At 45.6% G+C, this 11,579-nt stretch overlaps 1 long non-coding RNA gene across 1 annotated transcript in view; it reads left to right on the top strand.

Moving 5' to 3' along the window:
* The first annotated feature begins 2,272 nt into the window (after positions 1-2,272).
* LOC140427760 (uncharacterized) overlaps positions 2,273-11,579 on the top strand; it is a 52,713-nt gene continuing 43,406 nt past the window's right edge. The window contains exon 1 of the long non-coding RNA XR_011948630.1: positions 2,273-2,454. This is a non-coding gene — a long non-coding RNA (uncharacterized lncRNA). The remainder of the gene's footprint in view (positions 2,455-11,579) is intronic.

The following is an 11,579-nucleotide window of genomic DNA, read 5'->3' as shown; positions in this document are numbered from 1 at the left end:
TGCTGGGCCATTTCAGAGGGCATGTAAGAGTCAACCACATTGCTGTGCATCTGGAGTCACATGTAGATCAGACCAGATGAGGACTGCAGATTTCCTTGCCTAAAGAACATTCATAACCAGTTAGGTTTTTTTACAACAATCAACAATAATTTCATGGCCATCATTAGATTTTTAATTCCAGTTATTTATTGGATTCAATTTCCACCGTCTGCTGTGGCGTTATTCGAAACCAGGTCCCCAGAGTATTACACTGGGTTTCTGGATCACCAGTCCAATAACAATACCACTACGTCGCTGCCTCCCCTTTCGGAAGTCCATGTACACCACGGGCGCGATTCTCCGACCCCCCGCCAGGTCGGAGAATTGCCGGGGGCTGGCGTGAATCCCGCCCCCGCCATGTCCCGAATTCTCCGCCACCAGAGAATTGGCGGGGGCGGGAATCGCGCCGCGCTGGTCGGCGGGCTCCCCCCCACCCCCCCGGCCCGCAATGGGCCGAAGTCCCGCCGCTGTCAACCCTCACCAGCCGGCGTGGATGGAACCACCTACCGTACCGGCAGGAGCAGACGGCACGGGCGGGCGCAGGGCGTTCTGGCCCCGGGGGCTGCCCCCACGGTGGCCTGGCCCGCGATCAGGGCCCACCGATCGGCGGGCGGGCCTCTGCCGTGGGGGAACTCTTTTTCTTCCGCCTTCGCCATGGTCTCCACTATGGCGGAGGTGGAAGAGACTCCCTCCACTGCGCATGGGCGGGGATGCCGTGAGCGGCCGTTGATGCTCCCGCGCATGCGTCACCCGGCGAAGTCCTTTCGGCGCTGGCTGGCATGGCGCCAAAGGCCCTTCCCGCCAGCCGGCGGAGCGGAAATCACTCCGGCGCGGGCCTAGCCCCTCAAGGTAAGGGCTTGGCCCCTAAAGGTGCGGAGAATTCCGCACCTTTGGGGCGGCGCGACGCCGGAGTGGTTCCCGCCACTCCATTACGCCGGATTCCCCCGCCCCACCGGGTAGGGGAGAATCCCGGCCCACATCTCTGTTATCTCTTCAAAAACCTCCAGCAAGTTAGTCAAAGGTGATTCTAAGTATCAGCTGGTTGGGTGGGATCTGAGGAGGTGCCCAGAGAGAGAGGAATGATTGGAGCAGCAAGGTGAATTGTTATGAGGGGTGCTGACAAGCCTGAAACTTGTCACCTTTGCCTAACACATCCGAGTTAAAAAGGGTCACTGTAAATTGGTCAAAGTTAGTCGGGGTGCACTTACCCCCACAAAACACTGTCACTTTGCAACACCATTGACCAGAAACTGAACTGGAACAGCCATATAAATATTGTGGCTACAAGAGCGGGTTTGAGGGTGGGAATTCGGAGGCAAGTGACCCCTGATGTCCCAGAACAAGACCATCATCTGCAAGGCACAAGTCAGGAATGTGACAGATTTGGGTTTATGCTGCACATCCTGTAAATCGTATGAGATCATTCCATAGGAAGGTTCTTCAGTTTCCTACGAGCCGCTGCATCAAATTGCATCTTTCTAAAATGGCCTTGATTCGAATGCTTGAGGTTAACTTGGTAGATCAATTATAGAATATTATCCTTCCAAAAAGATTCTGTCTGTCTTACAGTTAAATCAAGTTTAATTTCCAAAAAGAAAATCAGTCCCTTCTTATGCTTCCACATAATTTGATTGATTAAGGTGATTTGCTGCCTTATGCTGATTACAATGTACAAAGTGCATTACCCACTTATGACCTTTCCCGTTAATATGTGATTTGTGTACCAGCCTCTGCATTGCACTTCAACAGCATAAGCGCATACTGTTTGGAACTAATATTGTGTGCTTCCTTGCAATGTCTATACATGACCCAATATTATGCAAAAATAAAGCCGTTTTAATAAAAATTTAAGGGGACTTATTACAAAGATCGAAATGACAGTCCATTTGTGCCATCTTTTCTTACATTGTAGATATTTGTTACAGCAAGAACAGTGGGCCCAAGTAGGTTTCCAACCTGCCAGTGTTATAACCAACCCAGATTGTTGAACATCCATGTAAATGAGAGGCTTTATCCCTGAAGGATTTTAACTGCAGTTGGCAGCTCAACAATTTATTACCAAAGCGACGGTAAGTTAGACCTTTAATTGAATTTTCTTTTCAATAAAGCACTGATATCTGTACCACTAGTGGGAAGTTAAAAATGACATAATGCTTTATTTTCAGAACAGAATAGCACATGACTAACTAGGTATGAAATCTATACCTGTAAAAGTTGCAAAGTCCATTGGAATGTTTGACGAGTAGAAAAAACAGAGATAGTTGGTTGCCTGCGATTCTTTTTTTTAATATGCCAATCCAGTCAAAGATTGCAACTCAGAACTTTTTTCAAATTAGCAACGAGTATGATTTTTTTTTAAGGCAAGATTTAATAGCACCGTTGGCCTTGCTTCTAAAGTGACCTTCAGCAAAGCAGGTAGGCTTTCAAATTACTGGCTGCAAAAGGATTTTAAGATGTCAGCCCTTTTGGTGTGATTTAATACACCATAGTTGAGATGTGAAACAGGAAATCTATGTGAACAGTTTCAGGCTGTCAGCTCTAATTTGCTATGAAGGCTTTTGACAAGGCCTGCACAGAGCAGTATTGAATAGTTTTGACTGTGTCAACAGGGGTTGATTTGAGTTTACCAGTTCTGTCTCTCTCATTTCACCAAATGCCAATGATACCATCATGGCTTTGATTTAACCTTACCCTTCCCTGGAATGGAACGACCCTCTGCTGAACTTATTGCTGACACTAGTTTTTTCTTTCTTTGCACCGTATTTGCAGTGTGCTTCCGAGCATACTGGGGAATAGACTCACCAATGGAAACTCAGTGGACACAATCTGTGTGATGTAGTTTGGGCGTGAAGGGGGTGAAATTGGTCCATGCAGCAGCAGGGAACAGACTTGCAGTGAATTGGCAGCTGATTTTCTTTCCACTGACGTTCACAGAATGATAGTTAGAACTCTTTACGGAGATTCATTTCTTAGTCTCACTGTTGCTTCCACTTGGTTTCTCATCGAATTCGTAGAATCCCTACAGTACAGAAGGAGGCCCATTTGCGCCTGCACCGCCCCATCCCCGTAACCCCATCTAACCTTTTAACACTAAGGGAAATTTAGCATGGACAATCCACCTAACCTGCACAGCTTTGGACTGTTAAACCTGAGCACCTGAAGGAAACACACGCAGACACGGGGAGTACGTTCAAACTCCACACAGACAGTCACCAAAGGCCGGAATCGAACGTGGGTCCCTGGCACTGTTAGGCAGCAGTGCTAACCACCCGTGCTGCCCCACGGTGGCACAGTTTGAAATTAAAGGCATTATTTTCCAAGTCAACATGGAAAATAAAAACTGGCGCAGTGCAAAATTGGCTGCTGATTCAAGCCTATTGTGTGTTGCTGGCAGAGACCTTTTACCCCCGATGTTGCCTCTATCACAGCAAACTGCACAATACCATATCCAAACGGTTGTCCTACATCGCTTCAACTTCATTCTGGTTCAGTTTTATCACTTGACCACCTGGTTTATCAGAAAGGAAATTGGACAGATTGAAGGTACTTATAGAGTTACAAACTAAAACAGGCATGAGTGATTCAGCATCTTCCCAAGAGTCAGCACAAGCACGACATGCAGAATGGTCTCCTTCTCCCCTGCATGTTTCCATCATTCTCTATACATGAGCTACTTGTATCATTTCCAGCTCCCTTCTGACAGGATGTTTTGTCTTCCTTTTAGATTCTGGGAAAACATCGAGTTAAATTTCTTTAAAACAAATATCGTCAAGTGCTTTGCTTTTGAGGTCAGACCAAATCCAGGACCACTGATGAAAGAAATGCTGCAATAAAAACAATTTTTGTGGAAACTAACATTTTGCAGGAAAATGGCAGAATTTCAGTTCATCATTAGAGACTCCATGCGTAGTTGAACAATGATTGAACAGAATGAAAGTTAATTGAAAATTAAGTGGCATATTGACCGAACTTTCCACAGCTTTCTAAACTATAATTTATTACTGAGTCAGGCACTCTGATAGATGAAAGAGAGATAGACTATACTATGAATACCTACTTATTGAAAATCTTGTTTTTTAATTAATCTGTTCCTGAAATTAGAACTGAAGTATGTTAGATATTGTAATGAGTTCAGAAACACAAACTTCCCTCGTGAATCCTTTTGTATTTCTCCAGCCTCTTTAAACTTATTAAATTTTAAGTGCCCAGTTCTTTATTTTCCCAATTAAGGGACAATTTAGCGTGGCCAATCCACCTCCCCTGTATATTTTTGAGTTGTGGGGTGAGACACATGCAGACAAGGGGAGAACGTGCAAATGCCACACGGACAATGACCCGGGCCGGGATCGAACCCGGGCCCTTGGCGCCCTGAGGCAGCAGTGCTAACCGCTGCACCACCATGCCGCCCCAGCCTCTTCAAACTACATGTTTGGCCAGGTTTTCCGAGAGCTATCCAAGTGTGGAATACAGACACTAGTCGCATCTTTTTTCCATGCTGAAAATTGGGATACTAAGGACAATACTTGTGGGGCTATTTCGTATATCTCAAGAATACTTGAACAATGAGCAACTGGGTCAAACATCTTTCCATATTTTACTGGTGACTGTCTAATATGTTAATTAGAGGCTAATACCCTTTTTAAATTATCTTGTAATACCCCAGTGTTCTTCTTAAATAAGTTGACATACACAAATATGTACACTGGCATAATCATATTAACTTTTATCCTTCAATTTTACACACAGCAGCTACACTTGTTCTACTGTATCTGATTTCCCACTTAATTTCTGCCTATCAGATTTCCGTATATTGGTAATGATTCTTTTTTGTCTAGATTATTGATTCAATACCCTTACATATTGGAAAATAAATTACTGAGGTAACTGAGCAATGCAAACCTTAAATATTGCAAATTATTGGCTTTGCATGCAGAGCTGATCTTTCTCAATTTCAAGGTCAAATCATCCCTTTAACTACTATTGGCAGCTTTAACCCGACTGAACACCAAATTAAAAGGAATGGTTAAAAAAGGGCATATAATTGGGAGGCAGTTATTTAACAAATTTGTTGAGGTTAAATGGCTGACAGAATGGCTTGACCTCCCTGTCTTCACCTTAAAGTTAGATTCAGTCTATGTCGACATATTGGAGAAAGTGAAGGGATTTTGTTTGCGATTTCATTTGAAGCCATCATGGGTAGGGAACGCAAGTATTGATGAAAGGAACACATCACCATATATAGTATTACATTCAAGAACAGTGGTTAGCACTGCTGCCTCACAGCTCCAGGGTCCCAGGTTCAATTCCGGCCTCAGGTGACTGTCTGTGTGGAGTATGCACATTCTTCTCCCGTGTCTCCGTGGGTTTTCTCCGGGTGTTCCGGTTTCCTCCCATAGTCCAAAGGTGTGCAGGGTAGGTGGATTGGCCATGTTAAATTGCCCTTAGTGTCCAAAAGGTTAGGTGGGGTTACGGGGATAGGGTGCTCCTTCCAAGGGCCGGTGCCGAATGGCCTCCTTCTGCACTTTAGATTCTGTGATTCCATGATTCTATGAATCTATGATTCTATGAACACTGATAGCATGCACTGGCTTTACCATCTCTCTATGCCAGAATGTGCCTCAGAGAGAATATCCAAATGCATCCATGTGAATTTTAAAATTTTTCGCTTCAGCCATCCTTATAAACAGTTTGTGCGGTTAATAATCATAGGGGCGGTTTGGTGTCAAATTGTTAGGTGGTTCAGTGGTATTGGTTTCTACCTGTTTGAATTTGGCTTCATTCTACCCAACCACATTTTCTGTAACATTCTTGTAGAGCAAGGGAACTTTCAGCCCATTAACAAGAAGTGGGTTGGAAAGTAGAATAAATGTTTCTTGGACTCCTAACTCCCCAGATGAATTTATTTCTATTTTTGAATCTATGCTAGGATAAGACGGATTAGCAAAGTGAGTGCCGTACTATTCTCAGCTGGTAGCCAGCACTCCCTCACCTCTCCAGCATTTTCTTGCACAGCACTCCTCTGATGTACCTTGGAGTTCCAAATATTCCTTTCTCTCCGGCTGCGTTTCCAAACCTCCAACTCAATAGCCAACACTCGTTCACCCTCACTCTATTCCCTCTTGCATTCATCCCTGATCGTACTCTGCTCAAATGTACCTCAGCCTCCCTTAGCCGCAGAAAAATACTATTCTCTGTACTTCGGTACATGTGACAACAAATAAATATCAATCAACCAACATGCATTCCATTTCATACAGTCATAACTTTCAGCTTTCTGTCATTGGAGAAGAGAGAGAGCAACTCCAAGGTGATGCAGATAACCAGAGTGGGCCACCCTGACTGCATTGGACTCACTATCGTCCCTGCTTCCACCACCTCCTCCGGCAGCGAGTTCCAGGCACCCACTACCATCTGTGTAAAAAAACTTGCCTCGTACATCTCCACTAAACCTTGCCCCTCTCACCTTAAACCAATGCCCCCTAGTAATTGACCCCTCTACCCTGGGGAAAAACCTCTGACTATCCACTCTGTCTATGCCCCTCATAATTTTGTAGACCTCTATCAGGTCGCCCCTCAACCTCCGTCGTTCCAGTGAGAACAAACCACATTTATTCAACCGCTCCTCTTAGCTAATACCCTCCATACCATCTCTTCTGCACCCTCTCTAAAGCCTCCACCTCCTTCTGGTAGTGTGGTGACCAGAATTGAACACTATACTTCAAATGTGGCCTAACTTAGGTTCTATACAGCTGCAACATGACTTGCCAATTCTTATACTCAATGCCCCAGCCAATGAAGGCAAGCATGCCGTATGCCTTCTTGACTATCTTCTCCACCAGTGTTGCCCCTTTCAGTGACCTGTGGACCTGTACTCCTAGATCTCTCTGACTGTCAATATTCTTGAGGGTTCTACCATTCACTGTATATTCCCTACCTGCATTAGACCTTCCAAAATGCATTACCTCACAATTGTCCGGATTAAAATCCATCTGCCATCTCGCCGCCCATGTCTCCAAACGATCTAAATCCTGCTGTATTCTCTGACAGTCCTTATCACTATCCGCAATTCCACCAACGTTTGTGGCGTCCGCAAACTTACTAATCAGACCAGTTACATTTTCCACCAAATCATTTATATATACTACGAACGGCAACGGTCCCAGCACTGATCCCTGCGGATCACCACTAGTCACAGCCCTCCAATCAGAAAAGCATCCTTCCATTGCTACTCTCTGCCTTCCATGACCTAGCCAATTCTGTATAAATCTTGCCAGCTCACCCCTGATCCCGTGTGACTTCACCTTTTGTACCAGTCTGCCATGAGGGACCTTGTCAAAGGCCTTACTGAAGTCCAAATAGACAACATCCACTGGCCTACCTGCATTAATCATCTTTGTGACCTCTTCAAAAAACTCTATCAAGTTAGTGAGACACTACCTCCCCTTCACAAAACCGTGCTGCCTCTCGCTAATATGTCCACTTGCTTCCAAATGGGAGTAGAGCCTGTCTTGAAGAATTCTCTCCAGTAATTTCCCTACCACTGATGTAAGGCTCCCCAGCCTGTAGTTCCCTGGATTATGCTTGCTACCCTTCTTAAACAAAGGAACAACATTGGCTATTCTCCAGTCCTCCGGGACATCACCTGAAGACAGTGAGGATCCAAAGATTTCTGTCAAGGCCTCAGCAATTTCCTCTCTAGCCTCCTTCAGTATTCTGGGGTAGATCCCATCAGGCCCTGGGGACTTATCTACCTTAATATTTTTCAAGACGCCCAACACCTCGTCTTTTTGGATCTCAATGTGACCCAGGCTATCTACACATCCTTCTCCAGACTCAACATCCACCAATTCCTTCTCTTTGGTCAATACTGATACAAAATATTCATTTAGTACCTCATCCATTTCCTCTGGCTCCACACATAAATTCCCTTGCCTGTCTTTCAGTGGGCCAACCCTTTCCCTGGCTACCCTCTTGCTATTTATGTATGTGTAAAAAGCCTTGGGATTTTCCTTAACCCTATTTGCCAATGACTTTTTGTGACCCATTTTAGCCCTCCTGACTCCTTGCTTAAGTTCCTTCCTACTTTCCTTATATTCCACACAGGCTTGATCTGTTCCCAGCTTTCTAGCCCTGACAAATGCCTCCTTTTTCTTTTTGACGAGGCCTACAATGTCTCTCGTTATCCAAGGTTCCCGAAATTTGCCGTATTTATCCTTCTTCCGCAGAGAAACATGCCGGTCCTGAATTCCTTTCAACTGACATTTGAAAGCCTCCCACATGTCAGATGTTGATTTACCCTCAAACATCCGCCCCCAATCTAGGTTCTTCAGTTCCCTAATATTGTTATAATTAGCCTTCCCCCAATTTAGCACATTCACCCGAGGACCACTCTTATCCTTGTCCACCAGCACTTTAAAACGTACTGAATTGTGGTCACTGTTCCCGAAATGCTCCCCTACTGAAACTTCTACCACCTGGCCAGGCTCATTCCCGAATACCAGGTCCAGTACAGCCCCTTCCCTAGTTGGACTATCTACATATTGTTTTAAGAAGCTCTCCTGGAAGCTCCTTACAAACTCTGCCCTGTCCAAGCCCCTAGCACTAAGTGAGTCCCAGTCAATATTGGGGAAGTTGAAGTCTCCCATCACAACAACCTTGTTGTTTTTACTCGTTTCCAAAATCTGTCTACCTATCTGCTCCTCTATCTCCCGCTGGCTGTTGGGAGGCCTGTAGTAAACCCCCAACATTGTGACTGCACCTTCTTATTCCTGATCTCTACCCATATAGCCTCGCTGCCCTCTGAGGTGTCCTCCCGTAGTACAGCTGTGATATTCTCCCTAACCAGGAGCGCATCTCCGCCGCCCCTTTTACATCCCCCTCTATCCCGCCTGAAACATCTAAATCCTGGAACGTTTAGCTGCCAATCCTGTCCTTCCCTCAACCAGGCCTCTGTAATGGCAACAACATCATAGTTCCAAGTTCTACTCCAAGCTCTAAGTTCATCTGCCTTACCCGTTATACTTCTTGCATTAAAACATATGCACTTCAGGCCACCAGACCCGCTGTTTTCACCAACATCTCGCTGTCTGCTCTTCCTCAGAGCCATACTCGCCCTATTCCCTCATTCTCCCTCAATGTTTTCACCTTCTGACCTATTACTCCGGTACCCACCCCCCTGCCATACTAGTTTAAACCCTCCCGTGTGATACTAGCAAACCTATCCAGTTTAGATGCAACCCGTCCTTCTTATACAGGTCACACCTGCCCCGGAAGAGCTCCCAGTGGTCCAGATAACGGAAACCCTCCCCCCTACACCATCTGTTTAGCCAGGTGTTTAGCTGCTCTATCTTCCTATTTCTAGCCTCACTGGCACAAGCTCACGTCTTTAATCTCCCACAAGCCCCTCACAGATGGAGCTCATGTGGGACCAGCCGAAGAATCCTTAGAGGAGGCCGTGCGCTGTGAGGATGAAGTGTGACCTGACTCCTGTGCAGCTTTCACTAGCACAGGCACACTCACCTCGGTATAACTAGCCTGTCACATGGTGAAGAGCACATCGCATGTGAGCTGGACTGGGTTCCAGAGCCAGGGACAACGGTGGAGAGTCCCATTAAGAGGGTGCAGAACCCTCCAAACTCTGTTCAGCTGGATACAGATGCCGAGCTTCAGAGGTCATCCAGAAAGAGAAAATTGGTGGAGCATCAGTGTGAAATGTGTAAGATTTTGTTGGCTTTCCCAGAGACCGTGCAGGCTCTTGGAACGAGATTGGAGGAATTCATCTCTCGTACAAATGCCAGAATGTCCCAGGCATTTGTGATGATGTCCACCTCCATGGAAAGAGTGGGCACCTGAATGGAAAATCAGACTACTGTGTGCATGCTGGCCCAGATCAGTGGCCTGCAAACTCAGGCTGCCATTCTACACGGCTTGGACTAAAACCTCGCCTTCGTGGTTCAGTGCCTCACTGACATGCAGCCAAGTATCTCCCGCACTTGACTAGCAGGGAAGTGCAGTTGAGGTAGAAGTGGAAAGATAGAGAAAGGGCACATGAAAATGGGGACCTTTTGTGAGGCTCCTCCCACTACACATTCCTTACCCGCAGCTGCAAACAAAGCCCCCCATGCTGTCTCCTGCCCCCACGACCGAGTCTGCCCCTGCACAGATGCAGGTAGAGCAGTCTGGCAGTGCCCTCACAGGCTTCAAAACACAGAGGATGTCTGCCGCAAACATCTCAACTGTCAGAGCTGGGAAACAAGCAACCTGCCTCTAGCTCTGCTGAAAACTTCGAAGTTGGGCCAGGTCGGAGTACAGCTTCAGATCAGCTTCTGCATGGATTATAACTGTTGACCGTCCGACCAACCAGTCAACATGACCATGCTTTTGACCACAACTGCACAGCCATTGTTCTCCCTCCTACTGGTCTCTGAAGTGCTCTGAATCTTTTCTTTGTATGCTAAGAATACTCAAGTGTTATGAATTATTCTGTATTTTTCAATAACTGCACATTGACGTGGAGAATGCAGCAAATTAATATTGAGGTGCTTACTGACATTGGACTTGAATTTATTAATCCCTCTGTTTCGTCAAATTGTTGCTGGGTAACATCCAAAGAAGCAGCTCCCATACAACAACATTTTGACTTGGTAAATATGATTGAACTTTCCAGCAGCTTAGATTGTCAGGACCAGGTTGAGAAACCTTACTGCTAAGCCTTGCTAGTGAGACCGATTGGTTGGATTTTAAAATTTTGAGTCTCAATGTAACTAAAACGTTTCCGTTTTTTGTGCACATCGATTGAAGATATTTCATGTGGGCAAGTCAAGGTCTAAAGGATGGCAATTTACTGCCTATTCTAAAAATCTTTATTAGTGTCACAAGTAGGCTTACATTAACACTGCAATGACGTTACTGTGAAAATCCCCAGTCGCCCATTCTGGCGCCTGTTCGGGTACACAGAGGGAGAATTCAGAATGTCTAATTCACCTAACAAGCACGTTTTTTGGGACTTGTGGGAGGAAACCGGAGTTCCCGGAGGAAACCCAAGCAGACACGGGGAGAACTTGCAAGGCTCCGCACAGACAGTGACCCAAGCCAGGAATCGAACCTGGGACCCCGACGCTGTGAAGCAACAATGCTAACCTCTATGCTACCGTGCCACCCCAGGAAATGACTACTCTAGAACCAGACCAAGTTGTATTATGTATACTTACAGAACTTCCAACAGGGACATGGATGAACAGTAAATGCTGACATTGCCAGCAAATCCCACAACCCATCAATGAACCTTTAAAAAACGGGTTGGTAAATTAAGCTGTAATTTTCCCCATTTTGGAAACCAGAAACGGACTTCCTTAATTTACTGGAAAGCTGTTTCGCAAAGTTGTGTCATCTCTTTATGCATTCTGGTCAATGATAGTCTGTTTGGTCCGTTGGTGTGTTGAGCCCTTCTAAAACAGAATTATACAAATTACCTTACATAAGTCACGGGCTGATCAACTGTCACTACACAATGGTGAATAGACTGGAGCAGTTTATCCTCT

The sequence above is a fragment of the Scyliorhinus torazame genome, chromosome 8 (assembly GCF_047496885.1).
Source record: "Scyliorhinus torazame isolate Kashiwa2021f chromosome 8, sScyTor2.1, whole genome shotgun sequence".
Taxonomy (NCBI): domain Eukaryota; kingdom Metazoa; phylum Chordata; class Chondrichthyes; order Carcharhiniformes; family Scyliorhinidae; genus Scyliorhinus; species Scyliorhinus torazame.
This window is presented reverse-complemented; position numbering and strand designations above follow the sequence as displayed.